We start from the raw sequence: 15,550 nt of genomic DNA on the forward strand, positions 1-15,550 counted from the left end.
TGACCACAGATGGTGGCTCTTTGGCGTTATCCTCAACACAAGCTTTGGAAACCCACATGCGAGGCATGTAAGATATTCAGGCAAATAACAGAATGACTCTGTGTACCGGGAATGAAGGCTGGTCTGAAGCAGCAGTCATATGACTTTCCGGCCCACATAGCAGGTGCCACATCCTGTTGGATGCCAGGTTGCGGAGGTGTAGCCAGGATGTTTGCTCCTCTCTGGGGGATAAATGCAAGATCCCCAGAGGTGTGATTCGCAGAAGAGCAGGAGACAGGCACAGGCCAAGACTCTTGTCATTACCCAGCGTCTTCCTACAGCTTCATGATGTCACTTCTGGCAGTCTTCGGTATTCTTGCTGCGGTCTTGTATGAGGGTGAGATATGATCACCATACCTTTATACTCCATTAATTCAGTATTTGTCATAGCTTTACCGTTAGAGTGCATGGTTTATTGTATGTTCATTCCACCCTCTTCACTCTACTACAACTACATGAAACATTGCAGTGTGTAAAAATAAAAAGTCATTTCAAAATGTGCTGAAGTGTAAGAAACTTACAACTCATTGAAACAAAAAACAGCATGTTTGTAATGATTTGTCGATTTACGATATGTGCTTGTGTTTATAAAGGTTCTTGTGTTCATGAAATGGGTTCTGTGCTTATAAATTGTGCTTGTGTTTATCAAATGTGTTATGTGCTTATAAAATGTGCTTGAGTTTATGAAATGTGCTCTGTGTTTATGGAATGTACTTGTTTTTATGAAATGTGCTCTGGGTTTATGGAATGTACTTGTTTTTATGAAATGTGCTCTGTGTTTATGGAATGTGTTCTGTTTTCAAATTAATGTTGCCCTTCTCACCTTTTTCTTTGGATTCACGCAGGACCTGAACAGCTCCTCAAAAGGGCAGAACTAGAGATTTGTAAAGCTTCATTTATGATTCCTATTTTAAACTGCTGATAGTGTCTTAAATGAATAACTATGGAGACACAGTGAAACAGAATAATTTCTAATAAAAACTACGTCTCAAATACAAAGGCAACGAATGATCACTTCTCATCGCTGGGACATTGATATCAATAGTAAAACAACCCTCCAAATTAATGCCTCTCATACTAACATTTTGCACAGGGTTTTCATCAAAAAAGTTCTTCATGTTGTGGTGGTATTTACTTTCCAAAGCAAATCTTGATTTGTGATAAGGGCCGGACTGACGGTGCAGGCACCAGGTAATCCCCCGGTGCGCCGCACGGGTGGGGGGCCGGTTTTGGGACCCTGGGGGCCGTTTTTGTTACAGGGCAATTTTTGCAGCATTGCTGCAAAATCGGCCCGCTAACAAAATCGGCCGAAAACAGTCCCTGGCACAGAGCTCTGTGGCACCCACAACCCCCCCAGGGGGGAGGCCGAGCACTTCACCAGGCTGGTTTTGGTTCCCAGTCTGGCCCCTGTTTGTGATAAAAGATACCTAGAGTAACATCAAATTGCGCTACTCTGCCTTCCCATGCAACTATACTGAAGCAAATGCATATATGCTAATATACAGGCAATAATTATGCCTCCTCAAGGTGGGTGCAACAGTGAAAAACTTTTAAAAATGTTAACATTTTTCCAACCTTGCATATGTATTGCATGCACAGCATAGATATATTACAAGATACATAATACATAGTCAAAAAGTTAATAGAGCATAGCTTTTTGTATTGCAAAGGTTGCATTTCAGTGCAAAACCAATTCCAGACTTCAGAGACTTTGTGGTATAGGGATATATGCATTTTTACATGGCAGCACTGGGATAAGGAAAAAGCGTTTCATACGTTAGAAGACATGCTATTTTATATGCATTGGTAGAGCGCAACGGTTACCCTGGGGTGTCCTGGCGCTTAAGCTTAAACCGTCAAATTGCAGGAAGGCACGCAGTCCCTAATTACTAAACACTAAGGGCCAGATGTAGGTAAATGAGATTTACCGATTTTTAATTACCGAATTTTACCGATTCGGTAATTAAAAATCGGTAAATCTCAGGGGTGGATATGTAGGAACATCCAGATGTTCCTTTTACCGAATCGGTAAATATCGGTATTTACCGATTCGGTAAATACCGACCGGTAATGCCCCATTCATTCCTATGGGCTTTGAAGCCCATAGGAATGAATGGGGCATTACAGGTCGGTATTTACCGAATCGGTAAATACCGATTCTGACAAGATTGCAGGGGGTGTCACTTTGACACCCTCTAGCACCCCCAAAAAAGGTTCGGGGGCCATGTGGCAGGCATACCTGCCCTAAGGGCAGGTCTGCCTGTCATATGGCACAGGTGTGCATGCACATATGTGCATGCACACCACAATCGGTATTTTACCATCAAATAGTATTTGATGGTAAAATACCGATTCTGTAAGGCTTGTGGGACTCAGAAGAGTCCCACCTACATCTCATTATTACCGAATCTGTAAAAATTCCGATTCGGTATTTTACAGAATCGGTAAATTTACCGATCGGTACATTTACCGATTCTGTAAAATACAGGGCCCTACATCTCAATTTGCATTTACCGGTCGGTAACGGCCGAAATCGGCCGTTACCGGCCGGTAAATGGCCACCTACATCTGGCCCTAAATGGCAGTGTTATGCTATTTCAATCAACGTAGCAACTTTGGTTTCTACTCTGTGTTGCATGAATACTTAGCAAGTCTGCCCTAAATTTACATGGGGTAAAGCCAGGAATATCTCGATGCTAAATAACACCACATACAGCGTGAACATAAAAATACTATAAACGTTAGATTTTTTTTTAACCCTATACTCAATGCAAGATTATCCTTTGTATAATATATATTTGCATTGTGTAAAGGGTTGGCTGCTTCCAATAAGTCTTGAAAAATATTTAAAGCAGAGACCAAAACAACAGGGTGTGCAAGATATCCTTGAAGCAAGTGCAATTTCAACTGAACTTTCACTTTCTTAATGCTTTGAAGATGTTCAAAAAGGTAAGTTATTCTTGTAAGTAATTTATATGTAGAAGTGTATTCATACACTTTTAAGTGACTATTACTTATAACTGTATACACAATCTGAATAGAAAGTTATTCAAAAGTTTATTACTTCATTTTTAATTATTATTTATGCACAATTTGTATTTATATTTTTGGCATTTGTAGAGCGCGTAGCTACCCGTAGGCGTCCCAGCGCTGAAGGAATACGAAGAGCGAAATGGGGGAAAGTCTCCATGAATAGACAGGACTTCAGTAGTTTGCAGAACTTCAGATGATCATGCTCACTCCGTAGTGGGAGGGTGTTCCAGAGTTTGGAGACGTTGAGTGAGGAAAGCCGACCTCCGCTTCTGGCCTTTTTTTTCTGGGAATTGTTGCAAGGTGGAGCTCGTTGGAGCGAAGTCACCAGTTGGCTCTGTAAGAGATAATCAGTGCGAGTACGAGTGTGTTTCAAGTTTATTGTATTATTAATTAAAATCGTTACAAATATCTAAAACGTCCACAGTTAAAACCATGCTACATTAATGCTATATCCTATCAATTAAAATGAGAGGATTCTACCAACACATAAAATATTTAAAAAAAATAAAAATAAAAAAAAGTACAATAGATAAAATTTAGTCCAGCATTTCTGAGTAGGTCTAAATTACAGTTAAAGTTTAGTCCTGCTTTTCTAAGGAGGTCTAATTTTTAGTCCTTTTATTGCACAACTTATTCCAAATAAGACTATGTCCAGTTGCTCAGACCTCTCTGATCCCCTCCTGATGAGCTTTGAGTAATAGTTTTTTAATTTCTGCCAGGTATTTCACTCCTCGGCAGGCCAGGATAATGTAAGAGCCGTCCATCCAGCGTATAACGGCTTGCCTGCATGTGCAAATTTGGAGTTCAATAAAGATAAGTCTTAGGTAGTATCTCCTCCAAGCCGTAACTGCTGGACAAACGCAAAAAAGGTGAGTTAGGGATTCATTTTGGTAGCCGCACAGGCGACACTGAGGTATTTGTTTGCGTTGTTTCCAAGATGGCCGTAGATCTTTCGAAACGTGCAGACCCATCCTGTAGTTTATGTAAGACTTGTTTAGGTGCCAGCTAAAGTGGGATGTTAGGTAAGCTTGAGGTTTCAATAATTTGTAGGAAGAAATAATTGTCCACCCGTGCCTACGTTTAGATGTTATAATTTTGTCCTCCAGAAAGGATTTTTTTTTTTGCTGCGTCGTTTATCACCTTACTAAAAGTTGTTTTTTCTTGGCTTTTTCCCCAATCTGCTTGTATTTCAAGGACAGCCAGGCAGGTTCTCAGGTAACTTCCCCATAAGTTTGATGGTTCTTGACCCGTCTGGGGCTTAATTTCCTCCCAACATAGTCTGTCCATTGAATCTGGTTCTGTAGATCGGAATTTGTGGCAGAGCTTTAGGAACCCGCTCATGCTTCAAAATTTTTGATTTAGAAGGCCGAATTCTAGCCGGACTTGAGATGAAGAGGCTGACTTTGGCAAATTAACAACAGCTTTATAGATCCTTGTCTGGAGGACATTGAGAAGCTCCACCTCTTTACCACACCAAGTGACTAAGCCGTTTGACAAAGTAGGCATACTTTATGCTGACATTACTTTTAGAAGGTGATTATTATTTGGGCAGTTCAATTTAGTTTTTAGTGGCTGGTAAGCAAAGATTAGTGACTGTGCTTTTGCTTAAGTAACAAGTTTATGCTCCTTATAGGTTGTACCCTGCCCTATTGTGATACCAAGGTATTTTTATGAACCTTGCTCTTCAACCTTCGTCCCTTTTACTGTCCATTTGAACTTAATTTTCTGTGAATCCACCAAACGGACAACCTTTGTTTTTTCTTTGTTAAGTTCCAGATTTTCTTGGTCCAGGTAGGATACTAAGTTGTTGATAGCTCTTTGAAGGCCGATGGGAGTTTTACTTAATAAAACAATATCATCCGCATACTGTAAAATGGAAATCTGCTTATTGGCCATTATCGGTGGGTGGCAGTCAGCTACTTCCATGTTTTTACCAAGGTCTGAGAGGAACAAATTAAATAGGATTGGTGCTAACACGCAGCCTTGTTTTAATCCTTGCTGCGTGTCAATGCTCGCTGTCGTACTGTGTCCTTCGCCCAATTTTACTCTCGCCCAGGTGTCGGTGTGTAGGGCAGTAATCGCATTTAATAACTGATTCGGTAGACCCCATGCCTTTAGCTTTTTCCAGAGTCTCCCTCTGTTTACTCTATCGAAGGCAGATTTTATGTCAATAAAACATGCGTACAATCGTGTTCTCCTTTTTTGTGCCTTTTCAGTTAGAATTGCAAAGATTGCCAGGTTTGTTATAGTGCCCATCCCTTGTCTAAAACCTGTTTGAAAATTTGGAATTATATTGTTGTCGTCCGTCCACTCCTGCAGCTGGGTGAGGAGGCAGGAGGCGTAGAGCTTGGCCTCAACATCAATTAGGGATATGAGCCTGTAATTACCTGGATTTCGACGGTCACCTTGTTTAAATATAGGATGTATTATGGTCCCTTGCAATGAGTCGGGGACTTCGCTGTGTATAAAGATGCGGTTGAAGAGTGGAGTTAGGTTCATCGACCAATAATCTGGGTCGTCCTTAAAGAATGCATTGGGGAGACCATTTGGACCTGCCGCTCCTTCGGTTTTGAGCCTAGTATAACATCGCGTAATTGTTTTGTGGTCGTCAGGGTGTTTTGATCCCTGCCATCTCCTGCCTGTAATGGGTTTTGCAAAACCAGGTTTTCCCGCTTAGATTTTACTTTCCTTTCTTCCATTACCAAAGTTGATGCTTGCGACCCTTCAATGGGCCCTATTGCTTGACTGGTATACATAACCCCCACATGCTCAATCCACGCTTTGGCTCCAATTCCGGGTTCTTGTCGGAGTCTTGCTTCCTTATTCAGGTTATTTATGATACCCCAAAAGTCCCTGCTATTTGGCAATTTACTTGCATACAGTAGGTTTGTCCAAATCGATTCCTTGTAAGCCATTTTAGCGTGCCTCAATGTTTTCTTATAATGACTCCTTAGTTCTTTCAATTTACTTTTAATTAGTTTATTGCCTAGTTTTGTCACTTGGGTTTGAATTCGTACCTCTCTTGAGATCCTACTCTTTTGATCTCCCAGGTCGTTACTGAATCAGGGATCCCTCCTGGAATTAGATCTTCTTTGACTGCCAGATGGTGCTGGAAATTTTCTGGTAATTGCGTGGGCCAAATGTTCCCAGTTTTTTACACGTTCTTCGTCTAATTGTGACCCCAATTCGCTCACAAGCTCCCTTACCGTCTCTTGTATAATTTTCAGGTTTCCCCCTCGCCATTTCAATTTCCGCAAGTTAAACCTTTCGGAGGGTTGTATAATGGAGTTAATTTTTTTGGCCCATGTGATGGAATTAGACATTATTGTTATTTGAGGAAAATGATCGCTTTCTGTGCCCTCGGTGATGCAAAAGGAGTCAATGCAAGTGAGTAACTCATTACTGACGATGGTAAAGTCTATTTTTGATCGAACGTTACCACTCAAATACGTTATTGCCGCTGGTGTATCCCCCGTTGCTTTTCCATTCAGGATGGACAGTCCCAGATCTTTTATCTTTTTCCTTAATGTTCGGCCTCCCTGGTTCCCTAACCTCTTTCCTTTTATTTGGTCTTTACTTATGAGATTGTTGTTAAAGTCTCCAGAGATGAACATAGGGCAGTTTTGCAAAGTTTTGATCAGGGCCATTAAAATGGAGTATCTTTCTTGCTGGGTTTTTCTCTCAGGGTGTACATAAACGTTCATTAGTAGGAGTTCCCTCTTGGGTTATTTGAAGTAGATATTCCAGAGATTTGTATCACCTGTACCCAGTTGGCACCCACGTCCATTTCTTTGGTTAACCAATTATACTTTTGTGAGGTGTATAGTGACAGGCCTCCTCGCAGGTGCCCAAAGTTTGAAAATCTTTCAGCGAGGATATGATGTTCCTTGAATCCTGGAATTGCAACTGGAGTCAGGTTCCAGGTTTCCTGAAGCATGATTATATCTAATTGTTGATAAAAAACTAGTGTTTCGTGGTCCTGGTCCATATCTTTGAACCCATGAACGTTCCAGAAACAGATCGAAAGTTTGTCATGCTTTGTTTCCTCCATGATAACAACCAGCTTCTCTTCTCTTACGTTTAGTGTTGCCTCTTGGTTAGGTATGTTTATTATTTAGTACCATTGGCAGCCATGACCAGTCCAACCTGTCCGATTTTCTGCTTCTCTTCTCGGGCGCGTTTGCTGATGTTGAAGGCCCCTTCTCTGTAAATGCTATGACTGGTGTAGTAGATCGTGCTCCTCGTATGCATGTGTCCTGGTGTTTCCCGAGTGAGTCCTCCTTTTTTTTGTGTTTTGAACTGTCTAGGAGGGTATAAGGGTATCTTGGACATTTATGCAGCATTAATGTGATTCCCCAGGCTCCGAATCTTGTTTTTACTGCGAATATCTTGTCTACTATTTCCTTTGAAGGCCATGTTGTCACTGAGTGTTCTGTATCAGGGTTTGACCCTTGTTGGTGAAATTCGAGAGCTGTTAAATCTTGCGAGGTAATTCCGTTTAATTCTGGGACTGCTTTAAACAGCTTTAGCAGGTTACCTCGGTTCAAAATGTCTTGCCTTCCCTTGGTTGCATATTCCGGCACGAATGTCAATTTTAGTTCAAATGCGTCTGATTCCGTTGAGATAATCGTATCCCTGATGATTAGGGGTCTGTGTTTATTTAGAGATTTGTGTGCAATGCAGAGTGATTTGAAGTTTATTCTCTGCTTGACTGGTAGCCAATGCAGAGTGTTGGGCTGTCTTTGCTGAACAGTGAGCAGGGGTATTGGTGAGCAGCCTTGCAGCCCAGTTCTATATAATCTGTAGCTTGGAAATGACTTCTTTTGGGGCAACTGAATATAGGGCATTGCCATAATCCAATCTGGACAGAATGAGGGCCTGAGTGACTAGTCTTTTTGCGAGCGGGGGGAGGAGGAGGATGATTTTCCTAATAATTCTGACCAGGCCATAACATGAGGCGGCTGACTTTCTAGCCTGGGTTTTGAAGGTGAGGTTCTTATCTAGCCATATTCCTAGGCTTTTGATTTCTGTCTTGGTGGTGATCCCATTGGGAGTGGCCAGAGCGTGTTTAGATCGATGCTCGAACAGTCGCCTAATATCATACGTTTGGTCTTCTCTCCGTTAAGTCTCAGATGGGTGAGACTTGTAGTAAATAAGGTGCAGAGGCAGCAGGAGGTTCTTGTAGGTTTCTTTATTCAGATGAAGAGACAGCGTATGTGAGTTGTTATTCTAGTCTTTCTCAGGAATGCTTAATGCCTACCTTCTCTATTCCACATTCTATGTTCCACTCTGCCTTGTATGTTCTACCCTGTGGCAGTTGACCGGTTGTTGCTGCTGTGGGTGGTCTGCTCTTACGCTGTCTCTTCATCTGAATAAAGAAACCTACAAGAACCTCCTGCTGCCTCTGCACCTTATTTACTACAGTTTTTTGGCGACGAGGATGGGACATAGAATGTGGAATAGAGAAGGTAGGCATTAAGCATTCCTGAGAAAGACTAGAATAACAACTCACATGTACTACAAGACTCATCCATTTTACTACTTCCCTCAGGCAAGATTGGAGGTCCTTGACTTGTTGGCCAGGGTGGTTCAGGGCTACGACCAATTGTGTGTCGTCAGCAAAGTTCACCACGTGGATTTCGAATGAGGACACTATCTCTGCCAGGGGGGCCATATATACATTAAAAAGGGTGGGGCTGAGTGAGGAACCCTGTGGCACTCCACACCCTAATGGCAAATTTTGCGAGGTGTGGTTGTCTTGGAAGACCTGGAAGGACCTGCCTTCAAGGAAGGACTGCAGCCATTGTAGCGCTGTCCCGGACACTCCTGCCCTCTTGAGGCGGTGAACTAGGAGGGGGTGATTGACCGTGTCGAATGCCGCGCTAAGGTCTAGGAGGATGATTGTGGCTGTGCCTCCTGCGTCCAGGATTTTCCTTGTTTCCTCCACCACTGACAAAATAGCGGTTTCTGTCCCATGGCTGGGGCAGAAACCAGTTTGAGAGGGATGGAGGGCACCCTTATTTTCGGGGAATGCTGAAAGGGCGCAATTGGTGTGCTTTTCTGTTATTTTACTGATGCATGGCAGTAGAGAGATGGGCCGGAAGTTGGCCAGATCTGTAGGTTCCAGATTAGGTTTTATCAGGAGGGCGCAGACCATTGCTTTTTTCCACTCAGTGGGAACTGTACCGGAGTTGAGGGAGGTATTAATAAGTTCAGTGGCCATAGGGCCAATGGTGGATCCAGCCAGTGACAGGATATTGGGGGGAGCTGGGTCTAGGGGTGAGCCGCTTTTTAATGAGGATAGTAGGGTGAGGAAGGAGTCATTAGTTACAGGGGGGAGCCCGTTTTCCTTTGGGCTGAGACTTTAGGAAGCACCAGGTTGAGAGAGCCCTCGATCCAGTTGTGTGGTAAAGTTTTCATTGTTAATCGTAGGGCCAGAGGTGTGTTCTGTTCAGTTCTTGTATCCATTTCTCTACAGGTAATTTGGACCAGGGTCGAATTAAAGAGTGCAGCGGGGGCAGGGTGTGGTATGGGGGTGTGTCCAGAGGAGAGGGATTAGGAAATGGTTGGTCCATGGAAGGGGGAGGGCTTGTGCCAACCAGATTTCAGAGGTTAGAAAAGATTGGGTCGAGAAGGTGGCCTTTTCCATGGGTGGGAGTAAGACCTTTTGGAAAAGTTGGAAGGATGCTAGGTCCTGGACTAGTTCTGTGGTGAGTGAGGCTGCTGGGTCATTAAAATGTAGGTTAAAATCCCCTAGAAGGGTGAAGTTTGCCGTACAACTCACGAGGGTACCGACAGTTTCTATTAGTGACTTTGCAAACTGTCCTGGAGTTCCGGGGGACGATAGACACGAATGCCTGTAAGTGTGAGGGAGGGGGTAAAATTAATCACAAAATGGGTGTTTTCACAGTCCGATAGCGGGATGTCAATCAGACGACAGGTTAGGTGATCTTTATGTATGATGGCAATTCCTTCCCCCTTTCCTGACTCTCGATCTACTCTTTGGATGGAGTAGCCTGGAGGTATGGCTTGGACTATGTCTGGGTCTAAACAGGTGTTCAGCCACACTTCTGTAAGAAAGAGTACTTTAGGGTCCTCTTCGCTTAGCAGCATTGAGATTTCCGTTCTGTGTTTTGGTAGGGATCTGCAGTAGAGCAGGAATAGTTTGTAAATTGTGTTACACCGGGGATGAGGGGCCAGAGGAGAGGGAATCTCATAATGACAGTGTGGGCATCTGTTTTGGGAGCTTTGGACTGATATAGTGTGTGAGCATTGTTACTCTGGCAGTTTAATAATCGTTTTCAGCAACGTACTGGAGTACTTATACCAGTAGTGAACTGCGGGAGCAGGGGTTCTGGCCCCTGGGCCCATTTGGGTGTGGACGATCGCAGACAGGCTTGCCTTTAAAGTGCTGCTCGGTTGAAAAGGCATCTGTATTTATGTGGATGTGAGTTGGGCACTAGACCGCCAACTCACATTCCACCGGAAGTGTGTCGGACCAGGACTCCCTCCACACAAACGAGAATTCTCGTGGTGGACCGGGGAGAGTGCCCTTCATGTAAGCAGGTGAGTGGTATTAAAAATATGCTAGGAGGTTAACAACTAGCAATCAGTTTTTAAAACAGAACAAATGACACAAATACAATTTTAAAATGCTGGAGTGAGACTCATAATCAGTTTCGAGAGCTACGCTGGAGGAGCCGGCAGATTTTACACAGCGTTATTTTGGCGATAATCAGATTCACTCACGCGTGCACACGCGAGTAGCCAGAGTGAGAGTGTGCCCTTTGTCATGCACCTCACTTCAGCCTTTGTATATCATAACAGTAGACATATTTTCATTTAGTTTGGAATTTAGTTTTTCATTTCGACATCAGCAAAATACCTTACATTTAATATATTTAAATCAATTAAACATTTCATTCAAAATTAATTGAATAATACTATAGCATTATTTTTCTTTGGTTCTGCATTTTAAATAAATATAAAAAATTAATGCATAATAAAATTTTACCTAAAAATGTATTAATTGATCTTAAGTACCTACCTCCCTTACGTTCTGCAGAAGAGGGTTGCAGTACCCCTGGTTGAACCTGTGTGGTGCTGGGATTACTGCAGGTCTGACCTTGAGTCATTTTGTACTGTTTTTATTTCCTGTTTGGCTATAGTAACTTTAGTACTACAGTTTATGAATAGCAATAGGCGTACTCAAATCCGTATTGGTGCACGCTCCTCCTTTACCTCCTTAATACTCTCCCCTTTATTTGTAAGGATTCCCTATTTTCCAGCCACTCCCCCTGTCCTTCCAACATTTACTGTTAAAATGTATACCTATTATTATTGTGATTATTAATAATCATAATAATGATATTAATCACAATAATATGTTGTTTAGCATTATTCCCTGGGCCTACCTTTAATTTGTTTCACAATAAAACATTATGCAGTTTTATTCAATAGTCTACTTCAAAATGTATTTCTATTAGCATTGATTATTTAAATCGCTTCCACACTAGGAGCTGAATTCCTAGGAAGTAAATTAATATATTTTATATGTGATACAATTTTCTAACAAGAATTAAAAATTAAATCCAGCATTCACATGACAGATGTTTGAAGTTTGATGAGGGAGCAGAGGAGTGGAGGGGGTTAGGGGGCATTTTAAATTGCTAGAGGTTCCAGAGAGAGAAGTGAACCTAGCACTTGGGTGTTCCTTCCTTTGGGTTCTGTGCTATGTAATATTATGTTATATTATGGGATGGTATATGTGGTCCTAGATCACATGGTCACCCCATGGATTTACATTGTGCTGAAGTTAAGCAGTGCCCAGGGATGGTAATAAGGTTCCTGTGAGGGCTAACTGGTGTCATCTATGTCTATATCTTCTACCTATCCCAATCTGTGCTATGTCTCCTGGTGCGTAATATTTGCCTCAGTCAGTGCAAGTCTATCATTCTGCACCCTCCCCCCACCCTGTGACCGCTCATGAGCCTTCATTGAACCCCTTGAGGGCCCTTCTGCTTGTGCCTCTGTTTCCATTTAGAATAGATACAAAGTGTACCCAAAGTCTCCCAAAAATAAGGCCGATGGGTAACTTGCTTCATCTGGCTGCTCAGTGGAATATTGCCTCCTAGGCATGAGTGTGTTTGAATATAGTTTTGAGAACCATGGAATCCGCTTACAATGCTGGTCAGGTAAACAATGAAAAGGAGAGCCATATACTTTGCTAATCTGCACCAAGAGATTCTTTAGGGTGAACTTACACTCTGCTCATACACCACTACCAATATCTCAGATAGAGCCAGAGCCCTGGTCCACACAGCCGCCATTGCAGACTGAGTCAGTACGCGATATCACAAATCTGAACTTTCACCTGCCCACAGTGAAGATATGTATGCCATTCTGTTTGTGTGTTACGTAAAGGACGCCAAGTGTGATGATGCTCTAATGAAAGGAAGTTAAGAACTGGGGTACACTTGTAAGCAAGTTGGTGTGGGAGACAACATTGGCCCAGCACGATGTTTCGTTGCCCCCCCCCCCAGTAGTGTGTGCTGATTCTGCTTATCTATAGTAACCATGCGCTGAGGTTTTGTAATGCTTGATCACAGAAAAACCAAAGGAAATGATGGACGGAGCGTTGACAATACAAGCACTCACCCCCAGTCAACTGATCTGGGTTTAATCCTTCACCATTCTTTAGCCCACTCTGCCACCCCAGTTCAGACATGGCCATATGCAAATCAGTCTGACCCTGTGCCTCATTGGAACATTCCAGCCTGAACTGCCAAGCCATGCCTTCCCTGGACTGGAAACAAGCTACCGAGGACCGGTTTCTGGCATTTCAGCCTTCTTCAGCCCAGCTTGCTTGAATCCAGTGGCAAAGTGAGCAAGGGACTCACGTCTGAGCATACACAGCCAACTTATGGCGAACAAAGAAAAAAGAAAAACCAAAGGAAATGATGGACAGAGCGTTGACAATACAAGCACTCACCACCAGTCAACTGATCTGGGTTTAATCCATCACCGTTCTTTAGCCCACTCTGCCACCCCAGTTCAGACATGGCCATATGCAAATCAGTCTGACCCTGTGCCTCATGGGAACAGTCCAGCCCGAACTGCCAAGCCATGCCTTCCCTGGACCGGAAACAAGCTACCGAGGACCGGTTTCTGGCATTTTAGCCTTCTTCACCCCAGCTTGCTTGAATCCAGTGGCAAAGTGAGCAAGGGACTCATGTCTGAGCATACCCTGCCAACTTATGGTGAACAAAGAAAAACCAAAGGAAATGATGGACGGAGCATTGACAATACAAGCACTCACCCCCAGTCAACTGATCTGGGTTTAATCCATCACCGTTCTTTAGCCCACTCTGCCACCCCAGTTCAGACATGGCCATATGCAAATCAGTCTGCCCCTGTGCCTCATGGGAACAGTCCAGCCCGAACTGCCAAGCCATGCCTTCCCTGGACCGGAAACAAGCTACCGAGGACCGTTTTCTGGCATTTCAGCCTTTTTCAGCCCAGCTTGCTTGAATCCAGTGGCAAAGTGAGCAAGGGACTCATGTCTGAGCATACCCTGCCAACTTATGGCGAACAAAGAAAAACCAAAAGAAATGATGGACGGAGCGTTGACAATACAAGCACTCACCCCCAGTCAACTGATCTTGGTTTAATCCATCACCGTTCTTTAGCGCACTCTGCCACCCCAGTTCAGACATGGCCATATGCAAATCAGTCTGACCCTGTGCATCATGGGAACAGTCCAGCCCGAACTGCCAAGCCATGCCTTCCCTGGACCGGAAACAAGCTACCGAGGACCGGTTTCTGGAATTTCAGCCTTCTTCGGCCCAGCTTGCTTGAATCCAGTGGCAAAGTGAGCAAGGGACTCAGGTCTAAGCATACCCTGCCAACTTATGGTGAACAAAGAAAAACCAAAGGAAATGATGGACGGAGCGTTAACAATACAAGCACTCACCCCCAGTCAACTGATCTGGGTTTAGTCCATCACCGTTCTTTAGCCCACTCCGCCACCCCAGTTCAGACATGGCCATATGCAAATCAGTCTGACCCTGTGCCTCATGGGAACAGTCCAGCCCGAACTGCCAAGCCATGCCTTCCCTGGACCGGAAACAAGCTACCGGTCTACACCACTGCTCGCCGGACCCGCTTCGCGGGTCCCGCTTCGCAGGGGAAGCCGGAAGCCGGAAGCCGCCGGGGAATCTGTGGAGCTGTTGTGTTGACAGAGGAGTGTTGGGGCATCTGCTCAGGGCTGCGAGCGTTCTGCAGGGACTACAACTCCCAGGAATCCCTGCCTGGCAAATTTAGATCACCTGGCCCGCTCTCCCTGTTAGCCCCGCCCCCTGTGCATCACACCTAACCTATAATAGTGGTGTCTACTTCCGCTGCGCGGGAGCGTCCAGGGAGAAGCCCGGGATAAGGGCGGGACCGTCTGTGGCCGTCCGTGGTCGGGCGAGGTTGGGTTGGGCCATTCCCCCTGGTTAATTTTGTATACATTATTGTTGGTGTTAGTATAATTTTGCTATTGTTATAGTACTAATTAAAACTGCAATGCCTCTAAGCTCCGGCAAGGAACGTACAGTACAATTGCAGACTGCTAAGGGGGTGGTCTCCGGTCCATTAGACGCATTCATTACTCGAGCTACTGGGATCTTAGAGAAAGAGATAGCGATGGCCGAGAAAAGGCTCTCTATTGACCTAGTTAGTGGGAAGCGTTCCTCTATGGGTAGGTTGGCAATAATACCCAGTCCCGTTGCACAAGCCCCGAGTAGCAGTCTACATTTGGTTACAGCAGAGGTGGTTGTGCACCGCGCGGGGGAAGGGGAGGGCATCCCACCCTCCGTGGGGGAAACTGATTCATATCTGGATGATAACCAAGATAGCTGGGGAAATGAAAATGAAAACGAAAGTGTGCTCTTGGCCAGCAATTCTGAGTCGGACTCACCAGGTGACGAGGACCTGTTGAGAATTGCACCTCGCAAAAGGAAAAGGCGCTTGGGCCACCAGGGGGGGGGGGGGAGCTTACAAGATACCAAAGATTATTGATCTGTCCCACACTAGTGCCCCAAACCCCGAGGCCCTTCCTACCCTTTGTCCTGCCCTGGTACCAATAGATCCATTACGCCCCTCCCATATCCCCTTTGGTTCCTCTGACCCATGCCCAACCTGTTTTAGTAGCGATGAAAGCTTATTGGTAAAAATGGAGGCCATGATTAAAACTCTTTTACTTCCTGTAGGCTGATGACCTCTAAATTGGATGTACTTGAGTCCATTGTAAATACTAATACTGGTTTACTACATAAGTTTGCTAGCCCCAAAAATGTCATGGGGAATCCTTGTTCCTCTACGATCAACACAAAGGGCCAGAAAATTGCATTAACTGATAAAACAGTAACCTCCGTGACAACTGGTTTAGCATTAAATTATCCTGACCCTAAAACAAATAAATATTCAGTGGCGGGGG

The 15,550-nt window shown here is 44.1% G+C and overlaps 1 pseudogene; it reads left to right on the top strand.

The window, feature by feature from the left end:
* Positions 1-207: 207 nt before the first annotated feature.
* Positions 208-15,550, top strand: part of LOC147701030 (uncharacterized) — a 64,632-nt pseudogene continuing 49,289 nt past the window's right edge.

The sequence above is a fragment of the Lissotriton vulgaris genome, chromosome 7 (genome assembly GCF_964263255.1).
Source record: "Lissotriton vulgaris chromosome 7, aLisVul1.2, whole genome shotgun sequence".
Lineage (NCBI taxonomy): Eukaryota > Metazoa > Chordata > Amphibia > Caudata > Salamandridae > Lissotriton > Lissotriton vulgaris.